Below are 21,275 nucleotides of genomic sequence, written 5' to 3' on the forward strand. Positions count from 1 at the left end.
TTCAAGCAGGGTTAGTCCTTGTATTGAAGCCATGTATTAAAACTTGCTTACTGGTTTTTTAATGCACATTTAGGCTACTAACTGGCACTGATATAATTATTTCTAGAAATTTCACTTATTAAATTTCTAATTTATTCCAGAGTTTGTTTTATAAAATTTAATGTGAACTTTTACTGGAAACTTAAAAAAGTAAAAAGTAACAAATTGATCTCAGTTGTAGACCTATTTGCTTGACTTACATATTTAAAAGAGTAGATAGTATGGTTGAGACCTTGGATTATATATTCTCTTGTGGCTCAGCTGGTGAAGAATCCACCTGCAATGTGGGAGACCTGGGTTCGATCCCTGGATTGGGAATATCCCCTGGAGAAGGGAAAAGCTACCCACTCCAGTATTCTGGCTTGGAGAATTCCATGGACTGTATAGTCCATGGGATTGCAAAGAGCTGGACACGACTGAGTGACTTTCACTTTCAGCTCTTGGGTTATAGAGATCAGAGGTAGTTGTGTCTTACAGCACTGCTGCTTCTCTTGCTCCTCCTCTTTCTGTGTAGTGATAAAAGGACTTCCCTGATGGCTCAGATGGTAAAGAATCCACCTGCAGTGTAGGAGAGGCAAATTTGATCCCTAATTTGGGAAGATCCCCTGGAGAAGGAAATGGCAACCCACTCCAGTATTCTTGCCTGGGAAATCCCATGGACAGTGGAGCCTGGCAGGCTACAATCCATGGGGACTCAAAAGAGTCAGACACAGCTTAGCGACTAAACAGCAAGATAATTACTTAATGGGTCAAATGATAAATCTTTGTAATTGTATTCTGGATGCACAACTAACTTATAATGTTACACGTAGCAGGATCTTTCTTGTTTCCTCTATTTTTTTATAGTCTCTGTTGTTTCCATTCTTCATCAGGGAAGTCATATTGACTTCAGCTATAGAAAGAATGCTAAAAACTGCCACATACTGCCTTACAAGGCAATTTAATCTCAACAACCAGCTAGCTGAATGGATATCATTCAGGGGCAAAGACACCACCACACAAATTCAGGAGCATTCAAACCCAATTTATTTTTAATCTCTCCCCTGTTGACAATAGGCAAATCTTGGTACTGGGTACTAAAATCTGTAAAGCAAAAGAGAATGATTTTCATGGCTTTTGAACAAAGTCACTGGAGTCACTTTGCCAGTTGTTTCTTTTTATTTTGAATTGGCTTATTGTTTCAGGCAATGTCCCTCACTCAGAGGTTTTCTTTTGCATATTCTGTTGAAGAATTTGAAGCATGTTTCCTTGGAAACTTGGCCTGTCTGGAACAGTTTTTTACATAAACAATGTTTTCATCAAAGATAATGTTTCCAAAGGAAGAGGAATATTAATAGTTTTTCCCAGATAAAGCATGAATTAAAACTACAATATTTTTATGCTCTTTCATGATGGTTGTCAAAAATTGATTACTTTCATCAACAACATGAAAAAATTAAAAAAAAAAACTTTTCAAAGAATGTATCGGGTTACATGTTCTATATGTTGTATAACAGTGTCCTTCAATTCAAGGCTCATAGTAGAAAGCTGACTGAAATAGTTGTTTTAAGTTGAATATAATTAGAAAAAATATATAGATATGTATTTCAACATTCCACTTTAATTGTAAAAGCCAGTTTGTATTTATTTGCCAACCTGCTGATGGAGATCCAAAATTTTTACTTTGATGGATTGGCTGAGAAAAGTTTTACTTTTTCCTTCTTATATGAACAGATCTGTAATGCACTCTAATTTCTGATTTTGGTTTCCTTAAACTTAGAATGAGAACCCATGCCCTTGCAAAAAAAACTGAGTGCAAATTCCTTCTAGATTTGTCTCCTGTCAATTTTTAACAGTTTTCTCATCTATACTTCATACAACAGAGAATATGTTAGTGACTCACAATTATGAAATCTTTCACAGCATTTAACTTAGTTTACATAGCAAGCCCATCATCAGACACATTTCATCACTTTGCATAAAATTTAATTTAATTACATAATTGTAGTAACAAGTTCAACTGGCATAAACAGTTAGGGAATTCAACTGAATCTTGGTAAGCATACAATTCTACTAGTGGAAGCATATCCACTTAAAAAAATATTCAGACTCGGAGAGGAAAACTTGTTTTTATCCTCTTAAGTTCTGTAGCTGGGCCTGAGAATTAAACAGACATAGATTAGCAGGAAAGAAAAAAAAACCACCATATATTTCATTTCATACATGTACATGAGACTTTTTAAAAGAAAAATGAGGATTCAAACAAGCCATTAGGTCTAAAAATGTATCTTTTAAAATCTTTTAAAATAAAGAATAAATTGTGGGGAAAGGACAAGAGAAAGGGTTTAGGGCTAGGGGCAAGTAGGATAGTGGTGCAGTGATTAAAATGGAAGAAAAGGTTATGTTAGCAGATTTGTTTGTGTAGATCGATTTTGCTGTTGATTCCTAGTCTCTGATGTGATAAGAATGTTCTTCTCTCCCTAGTGCAGGAAACACATCTTCCTCATGGGTAATTTTATGACCTGCTTTTGTAGAAAGGTGGAGGTTAGGGACCCCTTCCTTGTATCTGCTGCTTCCCAAGTGCTTTCAGCTGAAAATAATCAGTGTGTTAAGCTGGTATGAACTCCGTCAGTATTTTAGTGTACCAGGCTCTGTGCTTTGTTCTGGTGGTGTGAGAGTGAATGAAACAGATGAGAATTCCTGCCAGTGTAAAAAGGTAGATGAGAAAATAAGTAAATGAATACTTATTACTAAATAACTATAGCTTCTCTACAGATCAGGGATGTTCTCTCCCTGAACTCTTCCCCACATTCACAGCACATTCCTCTCTCTGTCCCTGACATTCAAGTTAGAAGCTAATACTGCAGACCTTCCCACATTCAGTGCATTCAGAGGATTTTTCACTAGCGTTAATTCTCAGAGGTTGGAAAAGATATGTGATCTTACTATCTATGTGACCAGCATTTTCACCCACCCAGCCTTTTCATCCACCCACCATGGAGCAAGGTATGCATTCTGGCTGAAGATTTTCTCTAGCATGAGCTCTTTGAGCTGAAGTGTAAGGGCACTTGGATAATAGTTAGCAGCATTCAGGATGCAGTATCTTTAGAGTAGAAGTGGAGCTTTCTTTGTTGAGTCAGTCAAGTAGACTGAATATTCACATATATTCATATATATTACATCATGATTTGGGACCATAACAATACAGTTAGATATGTTATTATTTTTTTTCCTGATTAGCATGCTAAAAATGTTTTCTTCTGGAAAATACAAATGCTCCTGTTATTATTGTATTTTGATATGTCAGTTCAGAGTCGTGTCTGACTCTTTGGGACCCATGGACGACAGCACCCCAGGCACCAGGCTTCCCTGTGCATCACCAACTCCTGGAGCTTGCTCAAACTCACGTCCATTGAGTTGGTAATGCCATCCAACCATCTCATCCTCTCTCATCCCCTTTTACTCCTGCCTTCAATCTTTCCCAGCATCAGGGTCTTTTCCAATGAGTTAGTTCTTCATATCAGGTGGCCAAAGTATTGGAGTTTCAGCTTCAGCATGAGTCCTTCCAATGAATGTTCAGGACTGATTTCCTTTAGGATGGACTGGTTGGATCTCCTTGCAGTCCAAGGGACTCTCTAGAGTTCTCCACCATCACAGTTCAAAAGCATCAATTCTTGAGCACTCAGCTTTCTTTATAGTTCAACTCTCACATCCATACATGACTACTGGAAAAACTATCACTTTGATTAGATGGACCTTTGTTGGCAAAGTAATGTGTCTGCTTTTTAATATGCTGTCTAGGTTGGTCATAGGTCATAGATTGAGCTATTTCAAATCCTGGAAGATGATGCTGTGAAAGTGCTGCACTCAATATGCCAGCAAATTTGGAAAACTCAGCAGTGGCCACAGGACTGGAAAAGGTCAGTTTTCATTCCAATCCCTAAGAAAGGCAATGCCAAAGAATGCTCAAACTACCACACAATTGCACTTATCTCCCACGCTAGTAAAGTAATGCTCAAAATTCTCCAAGCCAGGCTTCAGCAATACATGAACCGTGAACTTCCAGATGTTCAAGCTGGTTTTAGAAAAGGCAGAGGAACCAGAGATCAAATTGGCAACATCTGCTGGATCATGGAAAAAGCAAGAGAGTTCCAGAAAAACATCTATTTCTGCTTTATTGACTATACCAAAGCCTTTGACTGTGTGGATCACAATAAACTGTGGAAAATTCTTCAAGAGATGGGAATACCAGACCACGTGACCTGCCTCTTGAGAAACTTGTATGCAGGTCAGGAAGCAACAGTTAGAACTGGACATGGTACAACAGACTGGTTCCAAATAGGAAAAGGAGTACGTCAAGGCTGTATATTGTCACCCTGCTTATTTAACTTATATGCAGAGTACATCATGAGAAACGCTGGGCTGGAAGAAGCCCAAGCTGGAATCAGGATTGCCGGGAGAAATATCAATAACCTCAGGTAGGCAGGTGACACCACCTTTATGGCAGAAAGTGAAGTGAAAGTGAAAGTGAAGTCGGTCAGTTGTGTCCGACTCTGCGACCCCGTGGACTGTAGCGCACCAGGCTCCTCCGTCCATGGGATTCTCCAGGCAAGAACACTGGAGTGGGTTGCCATTTCCTTCTCCAGGGCAGAAAGTGAAGAGGAACTAAAAAAAAAAAAAAAAATGAAAGAGGAGAGTGAAAAATGTTGGCTTAAAGCTCAACATTCAGAAAACTAAGATCATGGCATCTGGTCCCATCACTTCATGGGAATTAGATGGGGAAACAGTGGAAACAGTGGCTGACTTTATTTTAGGGGGCTCCACTGCAGATGGTGATTGCAGCCATGAAATTAAAAAATTCTTACTCCTTGGAAGGAAAGTTATGACCAATCTAGATAGCATATTCAAAAGCAGAGACATTATTTTGCTAACCAAGGTCCGTCTAGTCAAGGCTATGGTTTTTCCAGTGGTCATGTATGGATGTGAGAGTTGGACTCTGAACAAAGCTGAGCACCGAAAAATTGATGCTTTTGAACTGTGGTGTTGGAGAAGACTCTTGAGAGCCCCTTGGACTGCAAGGAGATTCAATCAGTCCATTCTAAAGGAGATCAGTCCTGGGTGTTCATTGGAAGGACTGATGCTAAAGCTCAAACTCCAGTACTTTGGCCACCTGATGCAAAGAGTTGACTCATTGGTAAAGACCCTGATGCTGGGAGGGATTGAGGGCAGGAGGAGAAGGGGACAACAGAGGATGAGATGGCTGGATGGCATCATTGACTGGATGTACATGAGTTTGAGTGAACTCCAGGAGTTGGTGATGGACAGGGATGCCTGGCGTGCTGTGATTCATGGGGTCACAAAGAGTCGGACACGACTGAGTGACTAAACTGAACTGAACTGTGTTAATAAACAAAACACTATATTTTTCAACTTTGCCTCCTTCTTATTTCTTTTCCAAAACAAACTCAATTGTAATTCTCTTTTTGTTGCTATTGTGATTTCTCATGTAACAGTTCTACACAAAGCAGAATCACTTGTATATATGGGAATTAAGCGGTGAAATAAGTTTGGAATCCAAAAGAAACAACTATCCATCTCCTGTGTGATGTCTTTTGATTTTTTGGGTGGGGGATGATAGATAATATAGAACTGTTTTAAATTTTCTTCTTTTTTGGAAATTAGTTTTGATAATGTTCCCCAGTTGAAGCTGAAAGTTTTATTCATTCATTAATGAAATGTGTTTACTATAAACACTAAGTGGCAAGAATGATTCTAAGCATTTGAAACGTATCAGTGAATAAAACAGCCAAGGTTACTACCCTTTCAGAGCTCACACTCTAGCAAGGAAGAACAACGCCCGCTGGAAAAGGAAGCAGAGGAGGGTAGGCAGATTGGGAGTGTTAAATGCATGGAGTCAGGGTAAGCCCCATTGGGAAGGTGCTCTTGCCAAAAACCTGAAAGAGAAAGAGAGTCAGTTTTGTTGATATGGTGAAGAGAGGAACTACAAGAATCTCTGAAAAGACTGTGCCTGTGGTGATGGAGACAGTGGGGAGGGGTGGGGGGGAGCGTGGAGACGGGGTGGGGGAAGGGAAGGAGACAGGAGTGGCTGAATGACTGAAGTAAATACTAGAAAGAGAAGTGAGAGCCGTAGAGTCACATGATCTCAAGGCTCACTCTTGTTGCTGTGCTGAGAGTAAAGTATATTTGACCAAAGGACAAAGTGGAGAAACTAGTTAGGAGACTGTTAAAACAGACAAGAAATAATGGTGATCCAGACTCTAGAATTTGCATGGTAGGATTCTGGATATATTTTGAAGACAGAGCTTTAAACACACTGTGTTTTTTTAAAAAGTACTCTATTTTCATGGGCTGGAAATACATATTGGAAAGATTCTATTATTGCTTTTTAACATTTGTAGACATATTTTATTATTTTTCTTTACCGTGAAAAAATTTTGAAAGCTTTTCTTCTTGTACTCACACACAAAACCATCATGTTTTTAGTGGGAGTGATAGATGATTGCAGATATATTTCACAGATGGTACATCAATTAGTTTTTAAAGTGAGCTTGCCTATGTTGTGTCATTTCTCAGTGCCCTGAACATAAATATACCTACTAATTATAGAAATACTGCAATTTATTCTAAATTTTAAATTTAAAATTTATTTTCAAATAGGCACCATAATTTAGAAAAATGTTACATCACACATATATATTGTCTTTTTAAATTGGCCTTCTTCAACTGATAATTACTTTATTTTCTTTTATAGCCAACTTATTTGAAATGAAGAGACTGACAGTCTGAAATGTTTGCAGATGTATCTCACATTTTATTCCTTTTCTCTAAATGCCAGTTCTGGTCAGAAATTGAAAAACAAATCAAGTATCACCAACCTATTTAACATTGTTGTCAAAATCATTCAACTTCACATATAGCTGCTCTCTACATCTTTGACTCCCAATTATAAGAAGGTATCTAGTATTTTCTTTTTCAGTCTTTTACCCTAATCTCTATTACAACAGCTTATTTTCTTTCCAAACAATTTAAAACTATGTCATAAGTAGTTTATTGCCTTCTACTGACATGAAGATACATTGAAAATTTTTAGATTGTAAGAAGTGATATGTAATGAAAAAGACAGACGGAAATGATTAAAATGAATACAGAATAGAGGGTGAATGCACCGTGGCGGTAAAATCCAGTCATCTTCCTGGATAGAAATTTGAATGTTCTGAACATCTTTTACATTAGCTTGAGCCTGGGCCTTACTGATGGTTGAAAAATACGTGTTGAAAGTTTCAAATTTTCTTCCCTATGAGTATTGATAAAGTCATTTCTTCTGGCAAAACCATTATTTTTATTGGAATTGAGGCAGTTGTCTCAGCTCTATGGACAACATGGCCTTAAAATAATGAAAATGAAAAAAATCACAAAAATATTCTACATTTTCAATTTGATTCCATGCATTTAGGGGTTCTTATGGGGTTGCACAGAGTTGGACACGACTGAAGCGACTTAGCAGCAGCAGCATGTTTTATTTATATCAATTTCAGTGGTAAAATACCACTCACAAATTTCTCTCTCCAACCAGATCATTCCCTTGAATATCAGACTCTATATCTACATGCTTAAAATAAAATAAAATTAATGAATCCCAAACTGAATTCCAAACGGGCTCCCTCTCCACTACCTTGTTCTTTCCAAATTTCATAAAAGACATCTGCATCTTGATTGGTATCACCGAATTGTTTCAATTGTTCTGGCCCCCAAATTTGAATTCATTCTTGACTACTCTCTTTTTTCCCTATCCCATGTTCTATCATCCAGAAATCTTGTCTGCAGTAAATTCAAAGTATACATAGCATCTGACTGCTACTCTGTTTGTCACCACAGGGAGACAATTTCACTACGCTTCTTCCTACCTCTTGTCTTGTTTCTTTAAAATTTATTCCCATTATAGGAACTGCATGATCCATTAAAACACAATTTTCATGTCACTTCTTTGCTGAAAAGCTGCACTGATTCCCCATTTTAATGAATGGAAAACCCAAAGTTCATACAATGACATGTAAGTTCCTACATGATATGGCCTACTGTTAGCTCTCTTACACAAGAATAGTGTTCAAGATCCACCAGGGAAGGAGACACTAGTAAATACACCTGTATCTTAGTTGAAAGCATTGAGGGACTCACCTTAGGAATGAATAAAAATCAGAGGAGTCTTAATAAAACTGTAATCAGACTCTACTCGTCTTAGTTGCTGATTTGATTAAGATGATAGCTACTCCATTCAACTCTATTTTCTAGGCTGAGAGAATTAAAAAAACAAAACTCTTTAGAGGACGTCAATATTATCTGGAATTAAAAATTTTTTTAACACAAAATTTTTGCCATTTCATTAACACTGGGCACATTATGAGATAAAATCATAAGATCAGAAGTAAAGAGAAAAAATTAAAAAAAAGAAGCAGATTCACAGGCAATCTAGTTACCAGAGTTAGCAGATAGGAATATTAACATAACTGTAATTAATATGTTCAAGGAAAATATGTAAAAAGATGAAAAGTTAGAGAATGTTACTAAAGAACCAGAAATTGAAAAAAAAAAAATATTTTAGGCCAAAAGTAGGAATTCTTTGAAAGATTAGAAACAACAGAAGACTGGATTCAATGGAAAATATCTAATTTGAATCTGTGAAAGCGAAAGAACATCAGAGATACATGGAAACATGAATATTATCCAGAGTTCTAGAAGGAGAAAGAAAATGTGGCATAGGCAATATTTGAATAAATAATGGCCAAAAATTACTAAAATTGATGAAAGATGCAGTAGAATAACTAGAAGTGTGTGTGCTACTGTGCTGGAAAACTTCTAGCAGAATATATACAAAAAAATCATACCTGGGTTTATCATAGCAAAACTTTGAGAACTAAAGTCAAATAGAAAACTTTAACAAAAGTAAAAAAAGACACTTCATCTTCATTACCTGACAGCTAATTACTCAGTGGAAAGATAGAAGTCAGAAATCAATAGAATGATATCTTAAAAGATATTAGAGGAAAAATATGCCTACATTACTTTTATACCAAACAAAATATCCTCCAAAAATGACAAAATAGTTATATTTTCAGACAAAAAAAGTGAGTAGTCAGCACCAGCAGATCTCAATGAACAGAAATATTTAGGGTATTCTTCAGGCAGGATGACTTCCCTGGTGGGTCAGACAGTAAAAGCATCTGCCTACAAAGCAGGAGATCCAGGTTTGATCCCTGGGTTGGGAAGATCCCCTCGAGAAGGGAATGGCATGCCTGGAAAATCCCATGGACAGAGGAGCCTGGTAGGCTACAGTGCATAGGGTCGCAAAGAGTCAGACATGACTGAATGACTTCACTTTCTTTTTTTTCAGGCAGAAGTGTAGTAATTTCATATAGAAATATGGAAATTCAGGAGGTCAAATGAATATGTGAATAAGTCCAAACTTAGATTGTTCATAAAAACAACACTAATAAGTAATGATTTATGGTGCTTTAAGATATGTGAAGATTTAAAGTACATGAAAATACAAAATATGAGGGGGAAATAACTAATTTTAAGGGCTGATAACCAATCTTAAGGGAGATCAACCCTGAATATTCACTGAAGGACTGATGCTGAAGTTGAAGCTCCAGTATTTTGGTCATCTGATGCCAACAGATGACTCATTGGAAAAGTCCCTGATGCTGAGGGCAGAAGAAGAAGAGGGCATCAGAGGATGAGATGGTTGAATGGCATCACTGATGCAATGAACATGAACTTGGGCAAACTCTGGGAGATGATAAGGGCCAGGGAGGCCAACACGCTGCAGTCCATGGGGTTGCAAAGAGTCAGACATGACTGGGTGACTGAATAACAACAATAATAATCAATTATTAACATTCTGACTTTTCTAAACTTTTTTTCCTAGAGCTAAAAGCTGGGTCAATTTCAACCTGTTGATGTTTATAGATGTTTTACCATGTATAGTATAGTTATCCGTGTTTTCCATTCCTAATATCAGTTTCCTTACTGTCTATTGCCTAATCACTAAGCTGATGCTACATTGCAAGATATTTCATAAAGGTAGTGTCCCATGTCAAATTACTTATGTCTTTATTAATTAAAATAATACCAAATGCTATAAAATTAATGAACAGCACAAAACAAAATTTTGGTTTAGGTGACTGAAGATTGTATTTTGCCAAGTAACACCCAATACAATTATTTTTTGATAATTTGCCTCATTTTAAGTAGTTCAGGACCTTGGATTCCTTCTGTCTTCTTCTTCCACCATCCTTAGGACCCCACAGTCCTCTGCATTTAGTTGGTAAATAAAAAAAAAAAAAAGAGAGTGTAAACAAAGCGGGGCTGTTTCTCAGTCTGAGGTGACATCACTTTGACTCACATTACATTGATGTTGCTGCCTAATGGTGGCAGTTAGAGGTTGGATAGGTAGGCTTCCCATAGAAACTCTCATATCAGTGAAGAGAGGTCAGATTTTTTTTTTTTTTTTTTTGCTACTGTTAATCAGTACTGTCACAGAAGCCTTCTGAATGAATAAACTCAGTTCAGTTCAGTTCACTCACTCAGTTATGTCTGACTCTTTGCAACCCCGTGGACTACAGCACACCAGGCTTCCCTGTCCATCACCAACTCCCAGAGCTTGCTCAAACTCATGTTCATTGAGTGGGTGATGCCACCCAGCCATCTCATCCTCTGTTGTCCCCTTCTACTCCTGCCTTCAATCTTTCCCAGCATCAAGGTCTTTTCCAAGAAGTCAGTTCTTTGCATCAGTCAAAGTATGGTCAAAGTATTGGAGTTTCAGTCCTTCCAATGAATATTCAGGACTGATTTTGTTTAGGATGGATTGATTGGGTCTCCTTGCAGTCCAAGGGACTCTCAAATATCTTGTCTCCTCCAAAACCACAGTTCAAAAGCATCAATTCTTCAGCACTCAGCTTTCTTTATAGTTCAACTCTCACATCAATACATGACTACTGGAAAAGCCATAGCTTTGACTAGATGGATCTTTGTTGGCAAAGTAATGTCTCTGCTTTTTAATATGCTGTCTAGGTTTGTCATAGCTTTTCTTCCAAGGAACAAGCATCTTTAAATTTCATGAATAGGTGAATTAATTTATTTAACTTAATTAATGAAATTTAGTTTCATAAATAAACTGAATGGTTTTAAATGCGTAAATAAAACTTACGTCTCACCAGAATAACTTTATCAGTTCAGTTCAGTCTCTCAGTTGTTCTTGACACTTTGTGACCCCATGAACACGCAGCATGCTAGGCCTCACTGTCCATCACCAACTGCTGGAGTCTACCCAAACCCATGGCCATTGAGTCAGTGATGCCATCCAACCATCTCATCCTCTGTTGTCTCCTTCTCCTCCTACCCTCAATCTTTCCCAGCATCATGGTCTTTTCAAATGAGTCAGCTCTTCGCATCACGTAGCCAAAGCATTGGAGTTTCAGCTTCAACATCAGTCCTTCCAAAGAATGTTCAGAGCTGATTTCCTTTAGGATGGACTGGTTGCATCTCCTTGCAGTCCAAGGGACTCTCAAGAGTCTTCTCCAACACCACAATTCAAAAGCATCAATTCTTCGGCGCTAAGCTTTCTTTATAGTCCATCTCTCACATTGATACATGACTACTGGAAAAACCATAGCCTTGACTAGACAGACCTTTGTTGACAAAGTAATATCTCTGCTTTTTAATCTGCTGTCTAGGTTGATCATAGCTTTCCTTCCAAGGAGTAAGCGTCTTTTAATTTCATGGCTCCAATCACCATCAGCAGTGATTTTGGAGCCCCCAGAAATAAAGTCAGCTACTGTTTCCACTGTTTCCCCATCTATTTGCCATGAAGTGATGGGACTGGATGCCATGATCTTAGTTTTCTGAATGTTGAGCTTTAAGCCAACTTTTTCACTCTCCCCTTTCACTTTCATCAAGAGGCTCCTTAGTTCTTCTTCACTTTCTGCCATAAGGGTGGTGTTATCTGCATATCTGAGGTTATTGATATTTCTCCTGGCAATCTTGATTCCAGCATGTGCTTCCCAAGAAAAAGAAATGCAAAAAGCAAAATGGCTGTCTGAGGAGGCTTTACAAATAGCTGTGAAAAGAAGAGAAATGAAAAGCAAAGGAAAAAAGGAAAGATATAACCATTTGAAAGTAGAGTTCCAAAGAATAGCAAGGAGAAATAAGAAAGCCTTCCCCAGCGATCAATGCAAAGAAATTGAGGAAAACAATAGAATGAAAAAGTCTAGAGATCTCTTCAAGAAAATTAGAGATACCAAGGGAACATTTCATGGAAAGATAGGCTCGATAAAGGACAGAAATGGTATGGACCTAAGAGAGGCAGAAGACATTAAGAAGAGGTGGCAAGAATACACAGAAGAGCTGTACAAAAAAGATCTTCATGACCCATATAATCACAATGGTGTGATCACTCACACTCACCTAGAGCCAGACATCCTGGACTGTGAAGTCAAGTGGGCCTTAGGAAGCATCACTGCGAGCAAAGCTAGTGGAGGTGATGGAATTCCAGTTGAACTATTTCAAATCCTGGAAGATGATGCTGTGAAAGTGCTGCACTCAATATGCCAGCACATTTGGAAAACTCAGCAGTGGCCACAGGACTGGAAGAAGTCAGTTTTCATTCCAATCCCAAAGAAAGGCAATGCCAAAGAATGCACAATTCCACTCATCTCACACACTAGTAAAGTAATATTCAAAATTCTCCAAGCCAGGCTTCAGCAATACGTGAACTGTGAACTTCCAGATGTTCAAGCTGGTTTTAGAAAAGGCAGAGGAACCAGAGATCAAATTGCCAACATCCGCTGGATCATGGAAAAAGCAAGAGAGTTTCAAAAAATGTCTACTGCTTTATTGACTAGGCCAAAGCCTTTGACTGTGTGGATCACAATAAACTGTGGAAAATTCTGAAAGAGATGGGAATACCAGACCACCTGACCTGCCTCTTGAGAAACCTGTATGCAGGTCAGGAAGCAACAGTTAGAACTGGACATGGAACAACAGACTGGTTCCAAATAGGAAAAGGAGTACGTCAAGGCTGTATATTGTCACCCTGCTTATTTAACTTATATGCAGATTTCATCATGAGAAATGCTGGGCTGGAGGAAGCACAAGTTGAAATCAAGATTACCGGGAGAATAACTTTATACCCACATTCAAATTTAAATAGACTTGATGAGGTATCCATTGTGTAAAAACTTTCAATTAATCACTTATCTAGGAGTATGTATCATTAAGTGATATGCAAAAGTTGAAAACAATCATACAAGCACTCTATTATATGATACTTATGTTGAAAAAATACATTTTACTTGAGAGTAATATTTGTTAATTGTAACCTGTTTACAGTAACTTTAGTTACATTAAAGACACTAAAAATAAAAAGAAGGTGTTGATGAGAGTATTTTATATGTGTGTCTTATATAAATCTTCATTTAATTCTTCCTGCAATAGCTGTAATGTCCTAAAGTCATACAAGCTTTCAAGATTTAGATTAGCCTTTTAAAACTAGCTCCTCTTAAACATGAGAGAGTATAAAACAAATAGAAATGTGCATAATTAAAGACATTGTGCTGATGTGCTTGATTTATCAAAATTACTCATACTTTAATAGTGGAAAAAATAAATGATAGTTAAGGTCTTCTCATTTGTGACCTCAGCCCATACCTCCAGAGAAGAGAGATGACTTACTTTGACAGTATAAATTAAAACTCACAGGCTGTTTGCATATATTTGATACACACTGCAGTATTAAGTACAATGAATTGAAGAACATATTTTGTGAGATTCAGTAACAACATAGTACGTAAAAATATGTCTTATAATATTAAATCTAAATTAAATTTCTGCTCTTTATTTACCAATCATTTAATATGGAAGCACTACTTTTTAGATTTCAGTTTACAAATAACAACATTTAAAACAATTACTTTCATCCATGGATATATTTATTTGCATCTCTGAATCAAATGAGATAGCTATTTAGAAACTGCTCTGTCTCTGTCTTATATACTGAGCTTATACCTCCTGTTAGTTCTCATAACCCATTTAGGTTTAATGAAAACCTCTCACTGGTTATTCACTTTCAATATCCTCTATAAATTAGTCCTGAAATATTGTGTTTATAAAGCACTGAGTTCTTTCACTGTAGTTGAGTTCCTGTTCAAAAGGCACCTTCCAGTATGACACAATAAAGACACTATTAAAAAGTTTTAGACATCATATTAAATGCTAATTAGATCTGATCAAATACATATTAAATTTTTATTGTGGTTCATTTTGCCCTTGATTTATTATTGAGTAAGGTAGTTGCATTTTTTTTAAAGTTTGTAGCATTCATTTGGTAGCAAATGAATTGATTTCAACTTTATGATAATCATTGACTGCAACCAACTTGTTGATTTTTTTTCTTGTATGATATAGTTTTTTGTTGTTTCACACTGGGTTTTTTTTTTTTTTTTTTTTTTTTACAGTTTTTATTTTTTATTGAAGTATATTTGATTTACAATGTTGTAATATATATTCTTTTTCATATTCTTTTCCATTATGGTGTATTTAAGATGTTGAATATAATCCCTTGAGCTACGTAGTAGGACCTTGTTGTTTATCTGTTTTATATACAGTAGTTTCTATCTGCTGATCCCAAACTTGTAATTTACCTTTTGCCCACCCGCCTTTTCCTGTTCAGTAAGTGTAAGTTTGTTTTCTTTGTCTGTGAGTCTGTTTATGTTTCAAATATAAGTTAATTGTGTAAGTGACAACATATGGTATTTGTTTTTTTCTTTCTGACTTACTTTACTTAATATGATCATCTCTAGGTCCACAATGGAGCTTTTTAAATAGGCAAAATAGATAAAGACCTACCTGTAGGGAATTTATTTTGCCTTTGGGGCCAATATTGGAAAAATTAATATGTATGTTTTATTGCTAAAAATCAGGGAAATTTTGGTCTTCTGTGAATATTGTAAATTACTTGAGGGCAACAACTATATTTTATTTATTTATTTTTTTTTAATTTTATTTTTTTTCTTTTTTTTATTAATTTTAAAAAAATCACATGCTCCCCATCCTGAACCCTCCTCCCTCCCAACCTCCCCATACCATCCCCCTGGGCCTTCCCAGCGCACCAGCCCCAAGCATCCAGCATCATGCACTGAACCTGGACTGGCATCTCGTTTCATACATGACATTTCACATGTTTCAATGACATTCTCCCAAATCTTCCCACCCTCTCCCACAGAGTCCATAAGACTGTTCTATACATCAGTGTCTCCTTTGCTGTCTCGTACACAGGGTTATCGTTACCATCTTTCTAAATTCCATATACATGCGTTAGTATACTGTATTTATGTCTTTCCTTCTGGCTTACTTCACTCTGTATAATAGTCTCCAGTTTCATCCACCTCATTAGAACTGATTCAAATGTATTCTTTTTAATGGCTGAGTAATACTCCATTGTGTATATGTACCACAGCTTTCTTATCCATTCATCTGCTGATGGACATCTAGGTTGCTAACAACTATATTTTAGAGATGTAGCTAAGTAGTTTTATAGCCTGCAGCTCTACTGAAGGAAGTGAGGGAGGGAGCAGGGAGAGGGAAACAGAATCCCTTTCCTCACCAGGACTGGAGAGATGAACGAGAAAGGCCTTGTGGCAGGCAGCCTCTCACAGAATCAGTCTCCTCCATGAACAGAGAATATCCCTCTGTTTGTTTTAAGTTCTCTCAAATGACTTTTGTAGTTTTCAGTGTATGGGACAGGTATATCTTATACTGTAAATTTCTTTCCAAATATTTTGTGTTCTTTTAATACTTAAACTGTATTTTTCTTTTCTTTTTTTCTTTTGAACTTTTAACTTTGAAGTGTAGTCCATTAACAATGTAGTGACGGTTTCAGGTGAACAGCGGGAGGGACTCAGTCATACATACACGTGTATGCATTCTCCCCCAAACACCTCTCTGCTCTAGGCTGCCACATAACATTAAAGAAAGTTCCATGTGCTATACTATAGGCCCTTGTTGGTTACTCATGTTAAACATAGCAGTTTAAAAGGTATTTTTTTTAAGATTCCTTTCACAGTTTCTTGCTAATACAGAGAAAGCTAATTTTTAAAAAAATACTGACTTTGTATTCTATGACCTTGCTAAACTCATTTATTCATTCTAGTCATTTGTTTTTATAGATTATTTAAGTCTACATACAATGATACAATCTGTGAATAAACACAGCTTTACCTCTAGCTTTCATATTGTTATTATTTTTTTCAAAATTAATGTCTTTTTCTTCCCTTATCATCCCTCTGAAGACTGCAGTGAAATTTTGGGTAAAAGTGTTGACAGTGGGCATCTTTTTTTTTTTTTTTTATATATATATATGAAGTGAAAGCATTTGATGTTTTACTTAAGTACTTATAGATTTATTGTATGTATCCTTAATTTGACTGATGATCTTCTATTTCTAGTAGGTATGGATTTCTATCATGAGTGTTAAGTTTTGTCAAATATTTTTTTCCGTATCTTCTGAAATGATTATGTAATTTATTTTGTTAATATGGTGGATTAGCATGACAGATGTTCTGATATTAAACCAACTTTGCATTTCTGTGTTAAACTCCATTCAGTCAAGATATATTGTTTTTATATATTCTTGGATTAGGTTTACTTATATTCATGATAGATATTGTTCTGTAACTTTTTTCTTTTAATGCCTTTGTCAGGTATGACTCTGAGGATTTATTTCCAGAGGGACTCTGGAAACCTTGCCCCTCAGAAGGCATAACATTGCACTCTGTTTCATTTTCTTGTTCTGTTGCCACTGTTCACCAAAATTCAGGGAGTTTGGGGAGAAATTGTCAGGCACATTGATTTGTTTTTTATATCTGGGGCTCTTCCAGAATTTAATCCTCTCTGCCAGTGTGAAAGTTTAAAAAGCTAGGCTGGTTTCTCCTCATTTCTGCAAACCCTTTGCATGCCAAGCCCATTTACTGCCCACTTGTACCCAGAAAAGACAAGTGCCCCAGGCATGGAGGCTGTCTTGACTCACTACTTTTCTGTGCATGGTTTATTTCTTGCTGGATTTAGCTTCTAAAGTTTCCATGAATCCATCAACCTTTGATATCCCCATAAAATTTCCATAGAATTTGTTATTTGTCATTGTTTCTTGTGGCTACCATGAGAAATATTTATTTTTGCATTTTTCCACATTCTACTCAGAAGCAGAAGCTCTTTCCACTGTCTTATATTGTTCCTTCTGTTCTTAGATATACAGAATTATCCCTATTGTCTGTGTTTGCTGTCAGGCCAGTTTTTTCCCTTACTGAACCGAAGAATTGATGCTTTTGAACTGTGGTGTTGGAGAAGACTCTTGAGAGTCCCTTAGACTGCAAGGAGATCCAACCAGTCCATTCTGAAGGAGATCAGCCCTGGGATTTCTTTGGAAGGAATGATGCTAAAGCTGAAACTCCAGTACTTTGGCCACCTCACACGAAGAGTTGACTCATTGGAAAAGACTCTGATGCTGGGAGGGATTGGGGGCAGGAGGAGAAGGGGACGACAGAGGATGAGATGGCTGGATGGCATCACTGACTTGATGGACGTGAGTCTGAGTGAACTCCGGGAGTTGGTGATGGACAGGGAGGCCTGGCGTGCTGCGATTCATGGGGTCGCAAAGAGTCAGACACGACTGAGTGACTGATCTGATCTGATCTGAAACTTTTTATCTGCATGGGTACAAAGTATAGTTCTGTCCAAGATCTTGTCTCTTACTTCTATCTGGACCTTAAAATACAAGCCTTTAGTTTATGAAAATCAATAAATGTTTCATGAAGAATCATCCTGAAGTTTTAGCATACTATGCAAGTTGTCATTGCTTTCTCTTTTCTTTCTTCTTTCATTCATGCTTTCAGCAACAATTGGGAATTTCCTCGTCCTCAGATGAGATAAAATATGCTTATAAAAGCTTGTTTTCTATATTTTACCTAGCGTTTCTAGGTGCTTGTGGTTGGACAATAACTAAGGTGTCATATGACAGGAAACATAAGCCACTCCTAGGCCTCAAACAATCTGGAAATACGTTTTTCTTCCCCTGAAATCTTCCAGTACTTTTCAGTTCTCTGTTTATATATCTATAACATGTTCTCTGCTGTTACTAATTTGCGTGCTTGTTCTTGCTGTACTACAAGAGTATAAGTTCACTAAAGAAAGAAATTTTTTTACATTCTTTATATCATGGTCATGCTTGGTGCAATTCATTGTACAATCTATACATTCAATGGAGGAGTTGATGTTTGAAGAGTGTAATAATGTGGATGAATTTTGAAAAAGCAAAAGCAAAAACATTTCTGTGAGCAACCTAAATTTTGCAGATTTCCCCCCTTTATTTGTAGCTGCAAATAAGAATAAATCCAATGGTGAGAGGACAATGGACAGTGATCCTTTACTCAAACTACTTAGCCAAAGTTATGTCGCCTTCATACTGTGGGTTCCAACTTACCAAACAATAGCAGCAATGACAATAATGATGGTGATAATAATAATCATCATCCAGTTACATTTCAATTTTAAATAAACAAGGAATTATTTTAAAGCAAAAGTATATTCCAAATTGTAATATTTGCTCAAATTTACCTAGAGGTTTTGTATTGTATCTGGTAACCCTATTCACATTACAACTAGGATGAATGCCCGGATCCCCACTGTTGAAGATTTTCCAAGTTCAGCTTCATTGCACTATATCCTATACCCAAGACTTTCTCTCTGAATTTCACTTCTCTCATGAGGATAATTTCCTCAGCACTCTTCTTCCTGTTTTTCAAGATGACAGTTAGCAAATTGACAAAACTTAGCTGTGTTGTGTGTGAATAATAATGGGTTAATTCTCCAGTTTTCAATTCACATAACGTGCCCAAGGTAGTAGTGGTCTTTTGACATGAGTGTCAGTTATCCAAGATAACTGATTCTATTAATGGAAATTTCAAACCAGAAACAAACATATTTCTAAGAAGCAAGAAAGGAGTTTGTTGTCTTCAAAACAGCCCATTAATTTGGCTACTGATGCCACCTGTGTTACAAGGAACACTTCCAGATTGTTAGGATCATCAGCTTATAGATTTCATGATTATTTAACTATACTTGGTAGTCTTAACTATGACTGAAAATCTTTTTTTAGTGTTGCTACTTAAAGAGCCTGTTGATGAGGGTGAAAGAGGAGAGTGAAAACTCTGGCTTAAATTCAACATTCAAAAAACAAAAATCATGGCATCTAGTCCCATCACTTCATGGCAAATAGATGGGGAAAAAGTGGCAACAGTGACAGATTTTATTTTCTTGGGCTCCAAAATCACTGCGGACAGTGACTGCAGCCATGAAATTAAAAGACACTTGCCTCTTGGAAGAATAGCTATGGTAGACCTAGACAGTGTGTTAAGAAGCAGAGATACCACTTTGCTGACAAAAGTCCATATAGTCAAAGCTATGGTTTTTCCAGTAGTCTTGTATGGATGTGAGACTTGGACCATAAAGAAGGCTGAGCACCAAAGAATTGATGCTTTTGAATTGTAGTGCTGGAAAAGACTCTTGAGAGTCCCTGGGAGAGCAAGGAGATCAAGCCAATCAATCCTAAAGGAGATCAACCCTGAATATTCATTGAAAGGAGTGATGCTGAAGCTCCTATACTTTGCTGCCTAATGCGAAGAGCTGACTCATTGGAAAAGACCCTGATGCTGGGAAAGATTGGGGGCAAGGGGAGAAGGAGGTGACAGAGGATGAGATGGTTGTTGGCGTCACCGACTCAATGGATGTGAGTTAAGCAAACTCAGGGAGATAGTGAGAAACCTTGCATGCTGCAGGCCATGAGATTTCAGAGTCAGACACAACCTAGTGACTGAACAACAACAACAACTTAAAAATACTTTAAAGAACGATTTTTGAATTTGAAAAATTTTAAATGATCACTTACAGACTTGGTTTCTAAAAAAATTGGTGAAACATCATAAAAATATAAAAAACAGATATTAGTGCTCGCTTCGGCATCACATATACTAAAATTGGAACGATACAGAGAAGATTAGCTGGCTCCTGTGCAAGGATGACATGCAAATTTGTGAAGTGTTCCATATTTTTAGGTGGACCAGTGCCACAGACCCTTCTGCCTGCACTCTGACCCATTACAAGGCCACTGCCAAAGCTTAGGCACTCGCTGAGCCCTGGAGTCAAAGTAATCATTTCTTCTCCTTGTGAAGGGTAGGGGTCTTGAGGGCAGGAAGGGCCAACCTCCCAGGCTTGCCTGGGTGTGAAAAAATAAAAGTCTTAAATCTGGAAAAAAAAAATTAAATGCACAAAATTACACACATCACCAGTTTTTTTCCTCTCCAGATCATATATACCTATTGAATATCACAACTTTCCCATTATTAAATTAAGCAGAAAATCAGGAAATAAAATACAATGTAATTGGAATGAAAAAGGAGTTAATTGCTACCTAAGGTATTCATTTAATCAGAAAAATTTTTACATTTAGAACTAATGGAAACTTTTAAATTTATTTATTTAAATTTATAAATTTAGATTTAAGATTGATTCTTCCAGAGAATATTATTATTAGAAGAGAAGATGGAAAACAGAACTATGAAATAATTTCAAATAAAATAAGAGGAATTTTTTTAGTATTTTAAGTACGTATTTTGTTTCTGTGGAATAATGCTGCTGCTGCTGCTAAGTCACCCCAGTCGTGTCGGACTCTGTGCGACCCCATGGACGGCAGCCTACCGGGCTCCTCCGTCCCTGGGATTCTCCAGACAAGAACACTGGAGTGGGTTGCCATTGCCTTCTCCAATGCATGAAAGTGAAAAGTGAAAGTGAAGTCGCTCAGTCGTGTCCGACTCTTGGCGACCCCATGGACTGCAGCCTACCAGGCTCCTCCGTCCATGGGATTTTCCAGGCAAGAGTACTGGAGTGGGGTGCCATTGCCTTCTCCACTATGGAATAATAGAGATTGTAAATTATAGCAGAACAATGGTTACATGGAATATAAGGAAATACTTGTACTTGGAGTGTGTAAACCAGGAAGATAGCTACCAACTTTGGATAATTTTTAAAGGAACCCTTATAATCATCCCTCTAGGATAAGTATCTTGATAATTTTGTACATTCTAAAGACTTACCTGTGGTTTATTTCTGTATAACAAATGAGATTTTAGAGT

General features: G+C 37.1%; 1 non-coding gene across 1 annotated transcript; it reads left to right on the forward strand.

Moving 5' to 3' along the window:
• The first annotated feature begins 20,090 nt into the window (after positions 1 to 20,090).
• LOC147366085 (U6 spliceosomal RNA) lies at positions 20,091 to 20,196 on the forward strand. Its single transcript, XR_015133524.1, has one exon. It is a non-coding gene; the product is annotated as a U6 spliceosomal RNA (small nuclear RNA).
• Positions 20,197 to 21,275: the final 1,079 nt, after the last annotated feature.

Source organism: Bos grunniens, chromosome 9, assembly GCF_055505025.1.
Source record: "Bos grunniens cultivar Pamir isolate PY7600 chromosome 9, Bosgru_T2T1.0, whole genome shotgun sequence".
NCBI classification, from domain to species: domain Eukaryota; kingdom Metazoa; phylum Chordata; class Mammalia; order Artiodactyla; family Bovidae; genus Bos; species Bos grunniens.